At 37.6% G+C, this 22930-nt stretch overlaps 1 protein-coding gene across 1 annotated transcript in view; it reads left to right on the forward strand.

The window, feature by feature from the left end:
* PLXDC2 (plexin domain containing 2) overlaps window positions 1-22930 on the forward strand; it is a 438555-nt gene that overhangs the window by 411098 nt on the left and 4527 nt on the right. The window lies entirely within an intron of this gene.

The following is a 22930-nucleotide window of genomic DNA, read 5'->3' on the forward strand; positions in this document are numbered from 1 at the left end:
TCTCATGGTTCGTGAGTTTGGGCCCTGTGTCAGGCTCTGTACTGACAGCTCAGAGCCTGGAGCCTGCTTCAGAGTCTGTCTCCCTCTCTTTCTGCCCTTCCCCAGCTTGCTCTCTCTCTCTTTCTCTCTGTCTCTCTGTCTGTCTCTCTCTCAAAAATAGGTAAATATTTTTAAAAATCCAGATAAATCCAAGCCACTAAAACCCTCTGTCCCTGGAACCTCAGTGGGCAGTGTCCCTTCTACACTTTCATTTGAGTCAGGCCCAATGTAGAAATAGAACCCCAAGAGGGTGAAATAATACGCTGAGGTCACAAGAAGCTAGTTTCAAAGCTAAAACTTGAACCCAGGACCCCTCATCCTGGGCTGCAGGCTGTGCTGCCTACAGCAGCACAGTAACAAATCTCCTAAGCAGTTTGCCACTCAAGGGATTCTCCATCCCAACAAAGTATTAGTGAATAACAAGGACCAGTGGAGAATATGATTAAAGAAAGACAGGCAGCTGTGGCCCTCAACTTTTCCTGGCAACGGAGCGTGCATCCAGGAAAGAGGCCAGAGGACAGGAGCCAGGCAAGGATTCAAAGGCTGCTGCTGGGGAGTGTTTACTAAAATTTGGCATCTTGCTTTGCAGCTGCTAGCTGGGTAGCACTTGGGAATCAGGAAGACACAATCCCTTCAATAATCTATGTAGTAAAAAGACAAATTATTTCATAGACCCATGAGTCTTATTTTATCTGGAAGTCACATGTGTTTTACAGCTAACTTTTACCCACCAGGTATTCCTGGGTCTTATTTCAGTCTTGAAGAAAACCCAAGGAGAAAAAGGATTCGTTGAAACAAAATGCTTCTTATTTTCATTTCGTAAAGGGGGCAGAAGATGGCATTCACTTTTGAGGTAGTGCTATGAGGAAGGAAAGATAAGGCAGAACTTGAGATGGTTTGACACTCTTGTTGAAAAAGCTCCCTTACCGAATGGCAGCCTCCCAGAAATACAGCAAAATATAGAGGGAAACAGTGAAACTGGTTTGCTTTTAAAGAATTAGGCACTGTTAGTATGTCTGGGGTTTTCTTTTCTGACTTTCTGTTCTAAAATGCTGGGATTTTCTTCATGTACATTGGCTGAATGTTTCTGAGACATCAGTTCAAGTTCATGGTGATTTTCTTATATATGTAATCACCAAAATAAAGATTTTTTAAAGAGATGTCAATTTTTAATTTACTCTTCTGGGTGACATTTTTAATTTAAATTCCTAAAAATAAAATAGTGTTTCTAATATAATGGAATATTTTCTTCCCTTCATTGGGAAGAATTATTAAAAATACTGAATAAAATATTTTACACTGCACTGAATTCTCTGCTCAAATTCCTTGTTAATTACCATGACTAAGTTATTTTTGATGTTTTAGCAGGCCATGAGATAAATCATATATGTATGTGTTATATGTATATGTTATATATGTGTGTGTGTTATATATGTGTGTTATGTATATATTTTTACTTATAAAATCCCCACAGGGAAGCTCTTAATAAATGGACATGTCCAATGAATAAATAAATGAAAACCTGCAGAGCTATAATTCACACGGGCAGCTGTAAATTTGAATTATGCCATTTTGAGTACATGACATATGTGTTAGGTATTCTAATACTCTCCTTCTGTTATCACTTTTTTTTTATGTTTTTACTTATTTATTTCTGAGAGACAGGGAGCACAAGTCGGGGAAAGGCTCTGGGAGAGAGAGAGAGAGAGAGAGAGAGAGAATCCCAAGCAGGCTTTGTACTGTTAGCACAGAGCCCAGCACAAGGGTCAAACTCCCCGGAAATCAAGACTCGGACTCTTAACTGACTGAGCCACCCAGGCACCCCACCTTACCTCTTTAAGAAAAGATGATTCCACTTACAGTGAAAACTATTGAGTAATTTTTTCCTTGTGACTTTGGTAACCATCCTTTGTTAAAAATAAATTCTTATTAAGTCTTTTCAATTTCTGGAGGCAGAATATGGGAACTTTAATTTTAGCTATAATTATTGCTTCACAATAGTAATGAATTTATTCTAAGATCTTTCCCACCTATTCCACATAGTATAAATTTTTTTAAAGAGGTAATTATTTTATTTTATTACATTTATAATTTTTTTTGAGAGACAGAGTGAGACAGATCATGAGCGGGGAGGGTCAGAGAGAGAAGACACAGAATCTGAAGCAGGCTCCAGGCTCTGAGCAAGCATTCAGCACAGAGCCTGACCGGGGCTCGTGGGCTTGAACCCACGAACCGTGAGATCATGACCTGAGCCGAAGTCGGATGCTTAACTAACTGAGCCACTTAGACACCCCATAAACTTTTTTGATGAAAATACAAAAATAACCTATGTAAGTTGACTTTTATGACATGTTTTGGTTTACAAATAATACTAGAATTATTTGTGATTGTAAGAAAATTAAAAACTTTTAGTTTGAATTAGGACATTAAAAAGAGTCAGAATCTAGGGAATACAAATGTAAAGAAATGTATTTATTTTAGGGCTGCCTGGGTGGCTCAGTTGGTTAAGCGTCCGGCCTCGACTCAGGTCATGATCTCAAGGTTTGTGGGTTTGAGCCCTGCATCAGGCTCTGTGCTGACCTAGCACAGAGCCTGGAGCCTGCTTCAGAATCTGTGTCTCCCTCTCTCTCTGACCCTTCCCTGCTCACACTGTTTCTCTCTAGCTTTCAAAAAAATAAATAAAAGACATTAAAAAATTTAAAAAAAGAAATGTATTTATTTTAAATAATACACATAATTATGGTCTTTGTTACTCTATTAGAAGTAATTAGCCAAGGCCACCTGGGTGGCTTAGTCAGTTGAGCAGCTAACTTCTGCACAGGTCATGGCCTCACTGTTTGGTTTGTGAGTTCGAGCCCCATGTAGAGCTCTACCCTGACAGCTCAGAGCCTGGAGCCTTCTTCAGATCCTGTGTCTCCCTCTCTCTCTCTGCCCCTCTGCTGCATGTGCTCTGCTCGCTCTCTCTCTCTCTCTCTCTCTCTCTCTCAAAAATAAATAAAAACATTTTTAAAAAATTTTAAAAAGCGATTAGCCAAAGGTTTTAATTTGCAAATGGGTTCAATTATTTTGGTCTATTTTCTTGAGGTGGTAAATCTATAAAAACCTTATTAATATAGGCAAAATAATTTTTCATTCAAAAATAAAACTTTTTAAAAATCACATAGTAAGGGAATATAGAGTCAGAAGTATTGGTTCTATTTTTACCTTCTCTACTTCCAGTTAATTACAATATTTATATTTTAATGAAAAAGCCATTCATCTGTTTAAAAAACATTTTTTAATGAACACTGACTCTGTGCCAAGTATCATCCTTGGCACAAACTTTGAAGGAGAAATGATATTTGTTTTGTTAAAAGGAGAAAACTTTTTCTTCTATAAGGAAGATAAATTTGTGATAATTATTTAAATATCACTGCAACATAAATACTAGGGCTTTAGGAAGGGCAAATTTCCTAATTATATGTCAGATTTTTTGTTTTATGTATGACTTTAAGTCACATATCATTTTTTCTTGTTTTTAAAATTTACCTTGATGTTGACCTTGAAATATTTGTGATAAATTAGCTTGTAACTGGACTTGAATCTTTAGTATGTATAGTTTAATATGGAGAACATTTGATGTAGCATGAGGTTAAGTAAAGAACACTGAATTTTAGTGAAAAGTAATCTCAAAATTTATCATTTATAGTGTGTGGCTGTCAATTTAAAAAGGTATGTTTTGGGGCACCTGGGTGACTCAGTTGGTTGAGTGTCCGACTTCGGCTCAGGTCAGGATCTCACCGTTTGTGGTTCAAACCCTGTGTCAGGCTCTGTGCTTGTCAGCCTGGCTAGTCAGTCAGGCTAGCTCAGAGCCTGGAGCCTGCTTCAGATTCTGTGTCTCTTTCTCTCTCTGCCCCTCCCTTGTTCACACTCTGTCTCTCTCTGTCTCTCAAAATTAAATAAAAAGTAAAAAAAAAAAAAAAAGGTATATTTCATGAAAAGCAGGATGGCATCTCACTGAAGGGGTTGGCTTCGTTCTTCGCCTTGTACTTGTAGAGGTACATGGTCAACCTAAAATGGGTTCGGAGGAGAGCCATGAAGAATATTATGGACTTGAGATTCATGCCAGGAATGGGCGAAGGAAAGAGAGGTTCTAGCAGAGAAAGCATAGAAGGAGAAGCGTTCTAGCTCCCCACCAATATTAAGGGCTGAACAGCAGATCTGACTTGTTCTAAATGGATGTGAGACATGTCTATGGGGATTGTCAGGGAGAAGCGAAGAAGATGCAAATATGGGCTCAATATAAACACCTTCTACTAATCACGGGTACTCTGGTACTGAGGTAGTACTTTTCTAATAATCAGAAAAGGTCCTTTTCGCTGAGGCTCCTGAGTGATGAGCTCTTCATCACCACATATATGTAAGCATTCAAGAAGGCCCTTTGTTGAAGATGTAATAGAGGGTATCTAAGCATTATAGAAGTGGTGAAGCTAGAATGAATTTAAAGTTAATTCTGTCCCTGTAAGTCTAGGATGTTCTGGCTTCCTCCCACCCCCCTAAAGTTGTATATGTTTCAGTACAAAAATAGCAAAGTAAATGAAAAGGTATGATTGTACATGCTTACAGTTTCTGAAGACATTTTATTTTTTGAGTAACCCAAAATGAAAAAGTAAAATACATACCCATACAGCAAGGAAGCCGATAGCTCTTCTGTTCAGAGAATGCAATTCTTTATGAAGTGATAACTGCAGGTGGAACCCAATAACTTTTCTCTTTTTTTAATGTTTATTTTTGAGAGAGACAGAGAGACAGAGTGCAAGTGGGGTAAGGACAGAGAAAGAGGGAGACACAGAATCCAAAACAGGCTTCAGGCTCAGAGCCGTCAGCACAGACCCCGCGATGTGGGGCTCAAACCCACAAGCTGCGAGATCCTGACCTGAGTCCAAGTTGGTCACTTAACTGACTGAGCCACCGAGGCACAACTTTTCATCTTTTAAGGGAGTTCATAATATTGAGTGATGCCTTAGATCTCATGTTCATTTCACTGCAGGACTAGCAAGGCATGGGTTTGTTTTAATATAAAAGTCTGCATAAAAACAAAGGGATTTGTCAGAAAAGTACAAATTGATATAAAGTGCTTTAAACAAATCTTTCCTGATAAGGGGTTAACTTGAAACAGAAAAAACTATAAAGGGCCCCAGAGATCCAACGTGCTATTCTTGGCTTTCTCTGATAGTCCTCCTTGCAAAGGCTCTTCTTAAATTTTACCACGAGAAGTTGACAGTTAAATACGTATGCTCTCTTTAAATAGGTAGGAGAAGCAAAGCATACTTGACAATTTCCACTTACAAGTAAACGCTTTTGTGTTTTTTCTTTCTAGCTCCATCTTTTTCTTCCTTTCTCGAAAGACTTAGATTCTTCTGAGAGCTTCTGGTATAGCATGGAAGCTCTGGCCACTAAACATCCCTTCTGCTATCCGTTTCCTTCCCTCTCACATTCTGCCAAGGAGCCTGAGGGAGTTTTTCAATATTTGCATTCAAAAACAACTTTCTGAAATTTAAGTTGGCATCTTTCCCATTCCTATTTTATTTAAATCTGTGATCATTTTTATCTCTACATTATAATCACTGCTGATGGGCAAAGTGCTTTGTTTCTCCTTCTTGCTCATTCTCTTAGGTATAGCAAACACAGACTTGAAATTGAAACTCCCATGTTTCCATAAGTAATGAAGTCGAGTCACATTCCAGACAGGTGCAAATTTGTTTCCCTGACTTAGAACAGAGTGTAAATCCATACTCCAGGTCAGGAGGAGCTACGGTTAGCTCTCCTCCATGTGTCTCCACTTAAGGAAATATATCATTAGCTCATTGATCTCCAAGTAATAGAGAGACAGATAAATCTCTGCCTTGCCTTGCTGCCTTTATGGGACTACAGTATTAATATATTCATTCATCTCAGCACACAGAACAATTGCTTACATATTTTTTCTCTTTCAATGAAAAGTAGATACACTAAATTATTCTCAGTAATATTTTCATTCAAATCAATTTGGTGATAGATTTTGTAGTAATAAATGATGCAATTTAACAGTAACTGCAAAAAGCATCCTGTAGATAGCAAAAGATAGTACTCATGGAAGTTTCTAGGAAGTCATCGTGATGATGGCATAAATTATTTATCTTTCAGAACATCCAGGTAAAAACAGGACAACATGGATATCAAAACCAAAAGCTTATGGGCAACATTTACAACAGAACTAGCAGACAACTTAAATCCAAAACATAAATAGGATCCCTCCAATACTAACAGTATCCGCAGAGCTGAATGTTATCAGTATCTATGTGAGAGGAAGCAAAAGGTGAGAAAACAAGTTACCCAGCAGGCCTGAAAACAGGAGAACCACAATACAGCCAGTAGGCATTGACTGGAAAATACAACGTTCATGTAAGAATAGTAGCAGGAAATGGGAAGGCTTTGTGCCAACTCCAGTTGCACGTAAGTGCAAGGGATCAGTGTATGAGTTTCTAAATGGGCTAGAGAAGTCTAGTCTAGGGAACTCTCAAAACTGACTTGTCAGAGGCCATCTTCCATGATAGCACCCACCCTAGGAGAAAACTATGGGGGTAGAATCAAAATGGAGTGAATAGGGAGGCTCCTGGGTGACTCAGTTTAGTGTCTGACTCTTGATTTGGGTTCAGGTCAGGAGCTCACAGTTTGTAATTTTAAGCTCCCATATGGGGCTCTGTGCTGACTGCTGGGAGCCTGCTTGGGATTCTCTGTCTCCCTTTCTCTCTGCCCCTCTCCCACTCTCACGCTATCTTTCTCTCAAAATAAATAAACATTAACAATATGGAGTATCATAGGGACAACAGTGAGTTCTTAAATATAACAAAAAGGTTCATATAAAAGTTCGGGAAGGAAAGAGTGAGGAAATTTCAGAAAGAATATATTTTTAACACCACTGAAGAGAAACAGAAGAGGAAACTCTGAACCTGTCAATGTTACTTGAGTCAACCCTCTTTCTAAAAGTCTAGAGAAACTAAATTCACATAAAAATGAGCAAAAGAAATTTTAGAGCTGAAAGTTCAATGCAAAGTACTAATAATTTAAAGAAAATGAAGAGCAGAATACTATACCTATAGACAAAGAAAGCATATCAGAAAGACATGCTTTAGAAATCTAATAAAAATTCTAAAGTACTATTTCAAAGCTAGCTAGAAAGCATTAAGAAAATGATGCAAAACATTAAAGAACAACGTAAATTGGCATTAAATAAACTAGAAAGAAAAAATCATGGCAAACATCAGAAAAACCATTTTGGAAATGAGAAAAGCATGAATAACAAGAGCAAATAAAAACAATTCTTAATGACTTAGAAGAAATAAAAGGTTAAAAAGAAGAAATCTTCTTTAGTTGAAAAGAACTAAAGGAGATAAAAAAAATTTGAGAGCATCCACAGAGACAGAGAATCTATAAAGGATCAAAAAGAGTTTATTTGGGGTCTTAGGAATTGCAATCCGGGAGACAAGAGATGACCTAAATGAAAAGTGTGCTCCGAGTTGAATTGCAGACAGTGCAGGCTTATAAAAGCAAAAATTGCAAAGTTACATAACTTGTTTTGAAAGAATTATGATTGGTGCTGGCAGAGTTTAAACTGATTGTCTAATACACGATTGGCTATTTAGCTAACAAGTGTTACATTATCTCTGTTTCAGTCCAAAGTAGAAGGATGTGTTCCAGGAAGTGGTCAATTTGCAAATGACAAAAGTCAAAAGTTCATGGTATACCAAGAAGTGAAACAGGAGAGGTGCATAGGCCCTACTTCCTCAGTGTCTTTTCAACTCCATGAGTGACTCTCTCATCAATGCTTACTTCCTTTTGAATCTTCTTTTACAAGAGATAATGACAAATATTGAAGATTTGCAAAGAAGATCCAACATGTGGATAATAGGAATCCCTAAGGAAGAAAAACCAAAACAAGCAAGCAATCAATACTACAAACTATAATTTTTTACAAAGTTCTTAAATCTTAAAAAAAAAAAAAGCAAAACGTTGAGAAAAGTCACTGCTTACCTGAGGTTACTGACCCAAAGCAACCAATGTTAAGATTTATTCTACTGAAATTAGTGCGTGATTTTTTTCAAAAGAAGGAAAATCCTTTGTACCCTCAGACAAATGGAGCACCTGATTTATAAAGAAATATTCATTAGATCGTCATCCACTTTTTGTGCCTAAGGAAAATGGGATAAAAATATTAAAAGAACGAATATGTAGACCAAGGCTTTGTATTCAACAAAACCAAACTAGGGCACCATAAACTGTTATCAACATACAAGAATTCTGGTAATATTGTTTTCATGAGCCCTTCCCGAGAAAAGTAGAGAACTTTAGATTTAAAAAAATGACAACAGAGATATCAAACAAGCCCTGGTGAACTCAGTTCAGCCTTCTGATGCCACTCAGGAGACACCTGTATGTGTTCCTAATATGACTGCACTTTGTACATTTGAAGATGGCCATCACTAATACTCACATTTCATGCTTCAGCTGGTTTCATCTGTCAACAAACATTTTGGAAATTTTTAGAAAATATTTACAATATTTTTCTAGGTTGCTCCATTTATATATTTTAAATGCAGTTGGTAATATACCACTAAAATAATGTTCTATCTACTAAACTTCAATTAAAAGGCAAAAACAATTGTTGATTTATAGATGCTCATTATATAAATTATAATATTATATACTACATAGTATATGAATTATAATGGTCACGTATAATATAATAATATACATAATTTATACATGTTAGATGTTATTTATTTATTATTGCTTTTGATCTGGCATACACTGCACTAAGTGTCTCCCAACTGTAAACCTCTCAGCCTCATATAAATCCTTACGAAGAGATGGGTATGTGTAGTGCAGACAGGTAACTATTTACCATAGTTCATGTGCCCAATTCCATAGTAGATAGTGGTAAATGGAAAGTAATTGCATAATTTAAGATTGTTTCCTATTCTGTCTTGTATTGGAGCATGGCCATGACTACTAATCACCACCAGAAAGTGGTTTGTCCTGCTTTTAAGACTTTTAAGAACTGTGTGTGCCTATTACACACCCTTCCTCCTGTTTTACCACTGGATACACATAATCCCTAGAGAATGGAGAAGAAAAATGGAAGAAGCCTGATCCATGCATGGAAGGAAATTGCCTGTCTATAAGAACAAGTGTCATGGATTATTATATAAGCAAGAAAATCACTTCAATTTAGTAAGCCATTGAAAAAATTTTAACAGAAGCTTTATTAATAGACAAAAATAGTTACCATGTAGTGGATATAAAACCGCATAAGAAATTCATTAGAATAATGAAAAATCCAAGAAAATCATTGAGCTGGATGTGTTTTGACAAACAAAATTGCATTAGAATTTGTTTAGGAAACATAGGGGCTTGGATTGAAAACCATGGAGGATGTTGCACAAATCCAAATCAAAGAAAAACTGAGGTTATAAAACCATTGAGGATGTTGGACAAATGCAAATGCAAACGAAGTGAAATTGTTGCAGAAAAAACTATAATGACAGAAAATATTATGAGAAAGGTATTGTTTATGAAAAATCTCAGAAGCACATAAAAGAAAATATATTTTAAAAATCTAAACCCTTATCCTATTTTTGGACTTAAATTCTTATTTACCAACTATAAAATCTATTTAACAGAATAAATTTGGATACTTGGAAAATGTAGTATATATCTATTTTTCAAATGAAATGATTTATGTATGGTATTTCAGTGTAACAGATAAGTAGCCAGATATTGAGATTTAAAATTCTTTTCTATGAACTCTGCTTAGTAGGCAGAACTGACCGATCAGTTCCTTCAAGGGACTGACTTTAAGACAAAATCAGACTTTTCTCATTCTGAATATTGTTTTATTTTACTTCTTGGTGAACTGTAATAACAATGTGGGAGCCCCAGGGGACAGCATATCTGTCTTATTTATTGTTTTTGTCCCCAAGGAGAAGCACAATGCTTAGTAAATATTTGCTGAATAAATATCTCCTCTAAAATAATCCAAGTGGAACTTCAATAAACAGAATCATGAAATGATAGAAAGTTGAATGTAGCAGGAAACGACAGGAAAAATCAAGTGCACAAAAGTCAAGTTCACAACTTTTTGCCTCATCTGTCTCACCTTAAGAGAAATTAAACTCCATTTTCCTGGAAAACACATTTGAATACTTTGAAAATATAAACAGCTCTTTAAATGCCAACTTTGATGTTATAAGACTTGACAAATTCACACATTTTTAATGTAAATCTTATTGGAATATTTTAGTTGAGTTGCTCACAGTGTTTTAAATGCAGAAAATAATGATAGAAAATATTGCCCTTTTTAACAATCATTGGCACATATTTATAAGGTGTTAAGGCAGACCAGAAGTCATAAGCTTATACTAAGTAGAGAACCGTGTTAGTCCACTTTCTTATTTTATACATGAGAGTATGGAAAGCAAGAGATGGGAAGTGACTTGCTTAAAACTTTGCTTCCTTGGTAACCAAACCAGGAGCCAATGGAATGAGGTAGAGTGTACTACAAGAGCGCAGACCTTGTGTAAGTTCTAGCTCTTAATTTTCTAGCTTTGTGAATTTGGGTCAATTCCTCGACCCCTCTGTGTAACTAACCGAACCAGGAATTGAAACTAAATTTTCTTTCATCTGTCATCAGCATAGTGTTGCAAGTACTATTTTAAAAAATGTTTTTAGTCACTGTATGTTTAGTCTAGTCACTGTACATTAATTACACTGGAATTTTTTTAAAAAGAAAAACAAATTTAATAGCCTTTAGTTTCAGCCAAAAGTTGTATAAATGCCTCTTATTAACCACTCCTGTCATCTTGGATTTATTGGAAAGGTTCCTTGATTTCCCATTCCTGTCCTCTTTTCTTAGGCAAATGTTGATGAGTTACCGAAAAAGAGGAAGGGGAAAAGAAATGTCATAAATAATTCACAAACCATGTTACCAACCCCTGGCGATAATATCGATTGTTCAATACAAAGTCATTTCTGTAGGTTCTAATTGGCATATCCCAGACCTCTTTCTTATTTTATTTATTGCTCTTTTGCATTTTTAAAATACTGTAAAAAAAATTGGAGTTACTTTCGGGACTATAACCTGGCTCACATAATATCATATTGATTATCAGTACTTCTCACAGGATGAATGTCTTGCTCTCTCAAACCAAGTTGTTGTGGAAGTTACTTAAATCTTTGTAAAAGACAGTGATGAACATTGCTGGGGCCCTAAATAAAGGATTAAACAGTGATTATTACTCATGCATATAACACTGTATGTCAACATCATTATAAACGCATCTGTAACACCTTTATAATTTCTCTTCTACAGTACATACTCCTTAGCTTTTATTTTTCTGCCTTACTAATACTTTATTGTTCCCCTTCTCAGTGTCATAAGTATTGTTAAATTTTTAAAATTCTTGCTGGCATTGGTTTGACAAAATTTAGTATGTATCCAATATTCCAAAGTAAATAGATCATGCTTCTCAAATTTAAAAGATACCTCATTATAGACATTTGATTTTCAAGGTAGTACCTTACATAGGTAAAAAGTATATTAACAACCTTCCAATTTTTTCTAAAACTTTTTCTTTCATTTAAGCATACACTAATTAAGCACATGTCAGAAAATGCCAGTCAAATATTACAGTTCTATTTTCGCCCTGGTTTGATGGATAAGCATTACTCAAAATTGTCAAGTGAATAGCATCCCGTCTTGAATTTGATGATATAAATCATTCTACTGGGCTGTTTCCTAATCTTGTGATTAAATGTGGATTAAAGCACACACCCCTCTGGGGTGGAAAATAGCTCACTGTTTACCATGCCTAAGGTCATGGTTAAGTAGAGCTTAATATGCCAGCTTTTCCTTGACCCCACTCAGAAACACAGTGATACTCCAGATACAAGTAACGTTATGAGAACAACCTCCTAAGGAACCCAGCCAGGCTAATTGTTGCATGGAGCAGCACCAACTCACAATGCACTTTTACGAGTACATTTATGACAAGAGCAGCATTATCTTGCCTTTTAACCAAGCCACTGTGCGCCAGTGAACCGGCCTGTTTTCACACTCACCGCAAATTGCTTTCTTCCAAGTGAAGTGCCTATCTAATGACAAATTATCCCTCTATTTTAGTAGAAAGCAAGCACTTGTCGCAAAAAAAAAAAAAATTCAAGAGATACTGCCAAACGTAGTATCAACATGGGATCGTAAACTAAGACTAATGCTAAAGAAGACCGGAATCTTCTCTGCTTGTGTCATGGAAAATCAATCAAAGCTAAAGCTCCTATTTGCACAGTACAGTCTGGTAGATGGTATTGGTATCACAGAGCGGGGTAACTAGGGTGAACATCCGTCCCCGTCTGCATAGGAATGCCCCAGTTTATGTCTGTTGTCTGATATGTGTTAATTCTAGTCCTATTCACTCTCAAAAGTGTCCTAATTTGGACAGGAAGCCTGTCATATGGTCACCCTATGTAGACTCATTCTCCCTGCTTGTTATATATGGAGAGATACAGAACATAAAACTTTAAAGGCCAAATAGCCACATATGAATTTAATAATAGTAAAAGGAACATCAAAGATATGTTCCAAGATGAAAAAAAGATGTAACCAAGTACTATAAAATTCGTAGGAAAGAGAGGGAGATTAATCAGCAGCAATTTTATCAAAGAGGTAGAATTTAAGGGGCATGCTGAAAATAAAGGTTATGCTTGGCCTAAGCAAAGAGGAAGAGAAAATGCCATTCCACATAGAAGAGGCATAGGTGTGGTGTGATTTTGTCAAAGCATTAAATCAAGAAAGGGCAAGAAGAATCAAATTATTCAACTCTACATTGATATCCACAGATTGGTATGGGAATAGCTGTAATGTAGATGCAGGTTAGATGTGACAAGCTTTATAGAGCTGTGTAATCTGGGGGCTCCTGGGTGACTCAGTTGCTTAAGTGTCCGACTTTTGATTTGGGCTGAGGTCATGATCCCAGGGTTTTGGGATAGAGCTCCATATCAGGCTCTGTGCTGAACGTGGAATCTTAAGATTCATATCCTCTCAATCTGTCTCTCTCTCTCTTCTCCCCACCCCACTCTCCCCCTGCTGCTCCCCCCTTTATTCTCCCTCTAAATAAATAAATAAATAACAAAGAACTGTGTAATCCCTACTTCATTCTACAATGAGAATCAATGATGTAATAAAGAAGTAGAAGTTGAAAATGGTGGTAGAGAGGGGGCTGGAGAAAAAGCTGGAAGAGTGAAAAAGCCCTCATAGGAGAGTTCAAGGCTGTGTCACAGTCCATGTGCAGGTAATAGCTGCGAGTAGAATTAGGGTACTGCTGAGGGGAAGGGAATGGGCCAACTCAAAAGCCACATGGAGGAAGATTTAGCAATTTTCATGTGTGTAAAAAGCTCTGTGTCCGAAAGTGCTTTCAATCAATGATCTTTGATCCTCCCTACTCCCCAATGAGGTCTGCAAAGGTAGGCATTGCTATATCCCTGTTTTACCAATAAGGTAACTGAGATTCCAAGAGAATTGCCATCATGGAAAGCCTGCAAAAGGAAGAGGGTCAAAAATGAAAGGTGGGCACCAGTTTAAAGTGCTTTAGAGAAGTCACAGAATAAAGAAAAAAAGGTACTAACTTGGCAATGAGATCATTTGTAACAGGAATGCAAATCCAGGGAAGGGTGCAGGCACCAGACTGAAGCATGTAAAAATGGTTTTCTAATGTGAAGGCCATGAATTCAGGCACTCAAGAGATCTAGTACTGCAGATATAAAGAAACATCAAATACAGGGCTTTTTGATGTGAAGTGTAGGCATAAGGTAAAGAAACAATGAAAGGAGTGTTTCAAAGGGCTGATGGGGAGAGGGGTGAAGTAACTTCATAGCACAGACAGCATGGAGGAGGAGAGGCAATTAGCTATGCAGCGGAGGAAGAACATCTTTTAATTTCAGCTAAGGAAGGATGAGTAGATTAAAGGCATTAATGAAGAGAAAGGGAAATGGATTAGTGTCTTCCTAAAGACTTTGTCTTCTCGGTGGAGAAATGAGTGATGATCTACCAGATTGAGGGAGGGCAGCATAGAGTTGGATGGAGTTTAGATGTTTCACAAAGATTCAACAGGAGAAAAGTAATCAGTGACTTCCCAGTTAAAAGCATGTGATTCTTTGTGGCTGGGTTAATCTGAAGACTTGACTTTCTTCTGTAATAGTTGGGACTGCATAGGGTATGATGTGAGAAAACATAGAAGATGAGGACTGAAGACTGGGTTGGATTGTCATACCACTAAGGATTGCTCATCGGAGGAGAGAACAGACAGTAAGGTGACTGACCAGCTGCCATGGAATTCAGGCTGCCAGAAGCTGGGGATAGCCTGGATGAGACAAATGGAAGGCAGTGACCCACAATCTGAAGGATTTAAACACTAGGCTGTGGAGGGAAGTGTTTAGAGATGAGGTAGAGAATCAGCCGTATAGAAAATATAGAGGTGGATATTCTCAAAAGATGTGGACTTTTATTCTGCTCTCTGTCTTTTTGTCAGTCTGCCCATAAAAGCATCTATAATGACTCAGATTGCAGTGGAGGCCTCTTTCCTCAAAACTCATGGAATTCATTGTCAGATACTTTCAGCAGATACTGATTTCAAACCTCTTGTCTGTACAGTTTTTAGCTTGTACTGTTGGTTAGCTCCTATTCAAGCTTTTGTAGGCAAATAAATTATTTTCCTTAAATATGCTATACATGCCTTGAGTCTAGTGCTGTGTTTTACATATAGGTGCTTGTATAGTTATTTTATTCTCTGATTGAATGCATTTATAACCATACAAATTAACTAATAGTCACTATCACCTCTCATTCTCACTTGGGGCAACAAGATGGCCGATATGAGTTGAAGTCAAGAAGATGAAAGAAAGTCAAGAAGAAAGCTTGTCATTCAAGAATCTGGAAACTTGTGCTCCTTGTGGGGCATAAATTATAGAGCAAGATCTATGCAAGTCAACACAAACAATTATTCTGAGTCTCCTTGTACATTGCAAGGTGACCCAAGGGAAGGGCATGGAGAGCAGGCTGCCTCAGCTGCAGGTAATAAGGGGGTGCAGTGTTTATAGAGAATGGAATAATTATAAGAAGCCTGTGTAAAATCAGGTTAGCGTTTCATTATCCTTATGTGCCTGAAATTCTTTACTGTGTCAAAAGCTTTTGCTCATCTAGTCTCTAGCAACTTGATTCAGTTACTGTTGAGTTTTACCAACAAAATATATATGTAAACTTTCACTTAGTACAGTTTAATACATATTCTTTAGTAAATATTGTCTTCTACATGGAAGTTAATTCAAGAGACTGACCCCTAATCACAGTCTCAGCTACATGCATCCATTTAGGGAATAAACTCATTAGAGTCTGGCATCCTTTGTGTGTATTGAGACTTAGCACATCTTCAGCCCATATAGTGCTACATATATCTGTGTTAAAATGGTAGGTTCTTACTGAAATAAGAACTTAAAAAAGAGGAAAAAAAGAAAAACACTTGCAAAAATAAATAAAGCAGTAGATTCTAAGTGAAGGATGATGACACTGTGGTTGAGAAAGTGAAGAAAGGGAACTTCAGCTGTTTTGTTTCTGTTTCCGCAAAGCACAGATCATTTTCTTGAACACTGCAGAGTTGACTCATTTGCCAGTATTCCTTCATGGGTCTCTTTTCAAAAAAAAAATTAAACACATTAAGTCATTTCTATTTTCTCTTTTTTTTTGTGTTAACACTTATTTTATTTTTCATCTGTAGTGTTTGTCACTGGCATAATATCTAAGAATTTTAAAACATAAAGATTTTCAACTTTTGGCCCCGAGAAGACAAAGTCTTTAGGAAGACACTAATCCATTTCCCTTTCTCTTCATTAATGCCTTTAATGTGTGCATTTCCCTTTTGACCATTATTATTATTCATTTCATTTTATGATTATTACCAAAAAAAATGTTGTTTTCAAGAGGAGGGAGGTGTCACTTACCTTTTATTCTAAGAGTACTTGAGCTTTAGGGGCACCTGGGTAGCTCAGTTGGTTAAGCATCTGACTCTTGATCTCAGCTCAGGTCTCGATCTCAGAGTCATGAGTTCAAGCCCCATGTTGGGCTCCATGCTGGGCATGATGCCTACTTAAAAAATAAATACTTTAACTTTAGTAAAATGACATGAATAATATGATGATTTTGTTAATCCCAGTGGACATTTGTTCTCGACCTGCATTGTGATAATTTTCATCTTGGACATGTACTAACCATGATGACATTAACTGATTTTTCAGGATCATCTGTAGGACAGTTCTAGAATAAAGTCAATATACCCATGGTAAGTGGTGATTATAGGTGGGAGAAGGGGCAGATATAGGACAATAAGACAACTTCCACATGAATAAAAGCAATTAAAATAAGATGAGTAGAAAAAAATGCAAAAGAACACCCAGTCTCTGCTTCACACAAGAGTTGTTGCTTGGAATTCTTGACCACACCAGAAGACAGACAAATCAATCTGAGTTACTCTTTTTAAGAAAAAAGTGACCTACAATTCATGAATAAATGAGGCATATCCCCAAATAGGAATAGTTTATTTTAATTAAATTGCAAGTTTAACTGGCCACGGCCCGAAGCCTTTGTGCTTCCCTATAGATAGGGCTGCCAAATAAAATATAGGATACAGATAAATTATAACTTCAAAAAAATAAATGAATAATTTTTAGTAGAAATATGCCTGATGCAGTAGTTTTGGGAAATTATTCACTGCTTACCTGAAATTCAAATGTAACTGGTGTTTTGTGATATTCATTTACCAAATCTGGCAACCCAGACTTATAACTTAATAGAACTTGTGTTGAAATAATGCTCAACACAAAATAAAGAGAATAGAGAAGAATTCGCATAGGAGTCATGAAAAAGAAAAAAAAAATCCCTTCCCCGGAAAGTTCAGTTTTATCACGGCTAAATATGGAGAGATTGACCCAGATGTCTGAACACGTGGTCAGTTCCCACAAAGCTCCCCTGGAGACACACAGGAGATCAAACATCAATACTTTTCCTACCACCCACTTTTAAGATGCTCCTGTTTGAAGAGACCGAGACCACAGAGCATCATTCCACCTTGCTATTCACTGTGTGTTGTGTGGACCAGTAAACAGTGTCAGCATCGCCCAGGCCCTTGTTGGAAATGCAGGGTCCCAGGGCTCCCCCCAGACCTGAGTCAGAATGTGCACTTTAACGAGATCCCTTGTGGTCTGTATGCACAGCTAAGTTTGAGAAACGTGGATTTATTCGGGTAGTTGCCAGAACATGCCCTGAGGTAGTAGTCTCCCTCAGGACTCAGGGAGGGTGTGCACACAGGGGTCTCTCGTCACCATGGAGAGAAACCTCTTCCTCAGGATGCTGGGAGGGTGGGGGGCTTCCGGGTAATATGTCATTGGAACAGAGAGTCAGTGGCTTGCAGGTTTTTGCTTTTTAATTAAAAAGGATAAAAGAAGTTTGAAAGCAGTAATCTAGTTCATTTTATTGCCCACATGGGGAAACCGAGGAACAGCGAAAACATACGACTTTGCCTAAATTCTGTGCTGGGAAGTGCCAGGTCTGTGATGCTATCCAAGTCTCACCGTCCCCCAGCCTCTTTCCCCTTCCCTACAGTTCACTGAAGGAAGCAGCACAAAACACTCAAAATTTCAAAACAACTGCTTGTCCGGTGCTATCTCACATGGCAGGTGTTTTCTAGCTGGGCCTTGAATGGCAAAATTCTCCACATTCCTTTCACACTCACCCCAGAGCTCATCTAACCCACCGACCTCTCCCTGCTTTGCTCTCTGCGCTTGCATAGGGGTCTCCAGCTGCAGGTCTGTGTACACTGCCGACTGCGGGGACCCTGCACATTTGTTTGTGGATATTTCAGCTAATTATCTTGCCACAGACCATTGAGACAGATCTGGATGACTGTTCAATTAAGAGTTCTGAAGGAGTAATTAGGGAAAATACCTGTTTGCACAGCCCACCCCAGTGCCGACATATCTACATGAACATGTACTTCTGAATGTGATTAATCACATAAATAATTCTCCGAAATGAAATTAGAGATCACCCACGCATTACACCCAGCAATGTTTTCAGGCACGACATCCTGAATCTCTGTAATGAATTAACATTACAGTCTGCTTTGAGTTTTTCAATTTTCAGCATACATCCTGCTCTGTTAGCAAGTGACCCTGTGGCCCCTATCAGTTTTTAGAATAATTTGAGTTAGCCATTCTAAAAAGAACACAGATTTGGACATATCTAAAGCCTCGGGAAAGAAGTGTAAATGCTAGGGTGTGACCCATCACACTTCATGGCAAAGCCAGACATCAAACTCAGGTTTCTAGTCTTCTTGTCTTCTAGACACATATTATACCAGCAACATTCAAGAGTTTTCTATGAGAACTAAGTCTTCAATCATTCCGTTACAGTCATAGAACTGCCCTGTTTTTCTCACTCATAAGGAAATCTCTGAACTGCAGATTGACCTAGAAAAGCGATTTCAGCTAGAACTAATTTATATAGATTTCCCTTTAATCTAGGAATCCTAAGAGTTAGTGGAGAGAGGCACAAGGGACAATGATAGAAGAACCATGACACAGAGAAGTTTTTCAAGTCATTATTGTCTCCCCAGTGTTAAAGTGAGTTATCTCAGGCAAGCAAGCATGAGGATCCATGATTTTGAGATTAAAAAAAATGTAATGTTTATTTCTTTTTGAGAGAGAGAGAGAGAAAGCAAGAGAGACAGGGTGTGAATTGGGAGAGGGGCAGAGAGAGCGGGAGACACAGAATCGGAAGCAGGCTCCAGGCTCTGAGCTGTCAGCACAGAGCTTGATGTGGGGCTTGAACTCACTAACCGCGAGATCGTGACCTGAGTCCAAGTCGGACGCCTAATAGACCAAACCACCAAGGCGCCCCAAGGGTACTGTGATTTTAGAGGACAAACTTCAGATATTCATTTACAGACGAGGAAACAAAGTGATTTATTTAAGACCATTAATTTGTTTGTGATATGTGAACGCATTTTAGAAAGGAGGCAGAATTTTGGTAAAGTTATTACTCTTCGTTCTTTCAACATTTTTAAGGTTAAGGTTGGGATATCTAGGAATTGTCAAGGACTGTAAAATCGATCCAATTTTAAAGACCTCAGTGCATAACATTCGTTGGATTTTGTTATAAATTTGAAGCTATTATTGTGAGGGAGAAATGCCCTTTCTTTTAATCTGATCAGAATCCATAGAAGCAGTTATAAATTTTTCACTTTTGCATGAATAAAATACTAGTGTTGAATAATTTTGCAGCTAGATTATACCTATTAGTTCATCTATAGGATGCTTATTTGACACCTATGTCAAATCTTACTTCAATGTATTTTCTCACCTTTTCAATGTCCATTGCAAGTCCCTTTCTTCTGAAATGGTTGTATCCTCCATGTGGACAACGTGTTCTGTACTTACTTTGGTCACATGTCCTTCAACAGAGCAGCTAGTGCCATACTAGACATTTCAAGCATTTAGTAAATAATTTGTGTGTTCTCTTTTGGCCCCATAATTTCACTTTTGAGCATTTATAAAAGGAACTTATCAGAGATACTCACATCGGGTTATCAGCAAAGATATTCATTGTAAAATTATTTTTATTATCAAAAAATCAGAGGGAAAAAGCCTCAGAATCAAACGGACTATATAAATCATGGTTTAGTTAGAGGTAATATGCTCTACAGACATTAAGAAAAGTTTGTACAGGGATGGATCATAAATACGTTTCAGTGTGTGTACTTAAGTGCAGACAAGACTTTTTAAAACAGTATGTGCAGTGATTTAATGTTCCTAGAAATGGATATAAGCAATGTACACTGATTGTTGAACCAAAGTATGTATAAATGGTGAGATCTCTAGTCATTTTAAATCTTGTTGGCATATTTGTTTATTTTTTTTCCTACAATGAGTAGTAGTAAATTACGAGAAATTTTTCTTAACAATATGCATTTAATTTAGAAAATAAGTTTGAACTGCGTTAAGAGAGGAAACTTCGGGGCACTTGGGTGACTCAGTCAGTTAAGCATCCAACTTCAGCTCATGGTTTGTGATCTCATGGTCATGATCTCATGGTTTGTGAGATCAAGTCCTGCATCAGGCTCTGTGCTGACAGCTCAGAGCCTGGAACCTACTTCAGATTCTTTGTCTCCCTCTCTTTCTGCTCCTCCCCTGTTCATGCTCTCTCTCTCTCTCTCTCTCTCTCAAAAATAAAAAATTAACATTAAAAAATTAAAAAGGGAGGAAACTTCAGTGTCTAACATTTTTGTACTTTCTATTTTGAGTTCCTCTCTGATAAGCTCACAAAGTATATGACAGATATGACCAATAATCCTCCAATCTTCCACCTAAGACAGGAAATTATTAACTTAGTGATTCTGACTTATTAACAGGATACTGAGTTGCTGGTAATGTTGTATTTTTAAGACTGACATATATATAGACCCATGGTCACAGGTTTCACATGAGTTGTATTCAAAAACCATTGAATTTGAAGACCCAGTTTTTATAGTGAGGAGACTTAACATTGGAAGTTGGAAGAATCTCATTTTAAATCTTGGCCTCTGCCATTTGCTATCTGTACAGGTTTGTGCAAGATATAAATGAATGACATGTATATTTTAATGAGATTATGTATGTGAAGCACCTAATATAAAGTATGAAATACAGCTAAGAGCTTAATAAAATATAACTTCCACAAGCACCATCATTATCACTTCAACAACTGTGCTCCTTTCATTTAAAAAGGGAAATGTTTTAGGGGCACCTGGGTGGCTCAATCGGTTAAGCGACTGACTTCAGCTCAAGTCATGATCTCACCATCTGTGGGTTCAAGCCCTGCACTGGGCTCTGTACTGACAGCTCAGAGCCCGGAGCCTTCTTCAGATTCTGTGTCTCCCTCTCTCTTGGCTGCTCTCATGCTCTGTCTCTGTCTGTCTCTCTCTCAAAAATAAATAAGCATTAAATTTTTTTAATAAATAAAGAATTTAAAAACCTGTTTTAATTAGATAAATTTGACATGTAATGCTGTATATTTAAGTTGTATACCATGTCTTTATGATCCATTAATAAAAGGTTGTAACAATATTAACACATTGTATACTTACAACACAGAAGTATTGCCTATATTCAACATACCGTACATTAGATCTCTGTTGCTTAACAATTATTACAAGTCTGTACCCTTAAATACCATCAGTCTTAACCCTCCAGCCCCCATCTCCTGTTAACCACCATTTCATTTTTTAACAGGTTCGACCTTTTTAGATTCCACATATAAGTGATATCATATAGTACTTGTCTTTCTCTGACATATCTCATTTGGCATAAGATGCTTAAGATCCATCCATGTTGTTGCAAATGGCAGGATATCCTCCTTTTTCATGACTGAGTAACATTCCATTGTGTATATTGTACATCTTTTTTGTTCATTGATCCATTGATGGGTACCTCAGTCATTTCCACATCTTAGCTATTGTGAATAATGATGAGATAAACATGGGAGTGCAGATACCTCATCAAACTCTTGTTTTCATTTATTTTGGGTATTTGCTTAGCATCGGAATTGCTGGATCATATGGTAGATCTATTTCTAACTTTTGGAAGAACTTCCATGTTTTCCAAAGTGGTTGCACAAAACTACATTCCCACCAACAGTGTATAAAGCAGTTTCACCACATCCTCACCAGCACCTACTGTCTCTTTTTTCTTAATTTTTTTTATTCTTTATATATTTTTGAGAGACAGTGATACAGAGTGGGACTGGGGGAGGAACAGAGAGAAAGTGAGACACAGAATCTGAAACAGGATCCAGGCTCTGAGCTGTCAGCACAGAGCCCAACACAGGACTTGAACTCACCAACTGTGAGATCATAACTTGAGCTGAAGTCGGATACTTAACTGACAGAGCCACCCAGGCATCCCGTTTCTTATTTTCTTGATGATAATCTGTGCACCTTTGCTTTTTAAGTTTATTTATTTATTTTGAGAGAGATAGAGAAAGTTCAGGTGGGGCAGGGGCAGAAAGAGAGGCAGAGAGAGAATCCCAAACAGGATCTGTGCATCAGCTCAGAGCCCAATATGGGGCTCGAACCCATGAACCATGAGATCATGACCTGAGCCGAAGTCAGAGCCTTAACCAACTGAGCACCCAGATGCCCCTGTGCACCTTTCTAAGTCATCTACAGCACAATGTCTTTATGTGCTGGGTTATACATTAGGCCAAGTTCATAAGTCTGTACCTGCCGGCTGGACAGGGCAGATGGGCCTTGGAAAGTAGAGCCTAAGAGCAAAGTTGTAGTGGTGCTACTTGACCTGGAGAAGGACTGGGGCAGCTGTACCCCCAGAAGCCCAACTGTGAAGTAACTGAAACAAACGTGGGGGCTCTAAATAGTGAGCACAGCAGCAGAGTGACATTTTTGTACAGGCGGGAGTGACCATGAATTGTGGTGTCCATCACCCTAAAGATGTTCAGTACATTTCCACTGATGGTGAGCTTTAGTTCCAACAAAGACGCCTTCTCTTTGTCTTAACTTCTTTTTTTGGAGAATAAGGATAATTCATTTCACTTATGCCATCGGACTTAACCAGCTAATAAATATAAAGCGTTCTGAACACGTAATGTTATATAGGCAGTAAATAATATTATTAAGAGGTGGAATGTAACTGCCTTGATTGGTATTTTTCCAGAAAATAGAGCTAATACTCATTCCTACCTGATGTGAAAACGCTTCTACACCCATTAATCATTGCTGGT

Source organism: Suricata suricatta, chromosome 10 (genome assembly GCF_006229205.1).
Source record: "Suricata suricatta isolate VVHF042 chromosome 10, meerkat_22Aug2017_6uvM2_HiC, whole genome shotgun sequence".
Taxonomy (NCBI): domain Eukaryota; kingdom Metazoa; phylum Chordata; class Mammalia; order Carnivora; family Herpestidae; genus Suricata; species Suricata suricatta.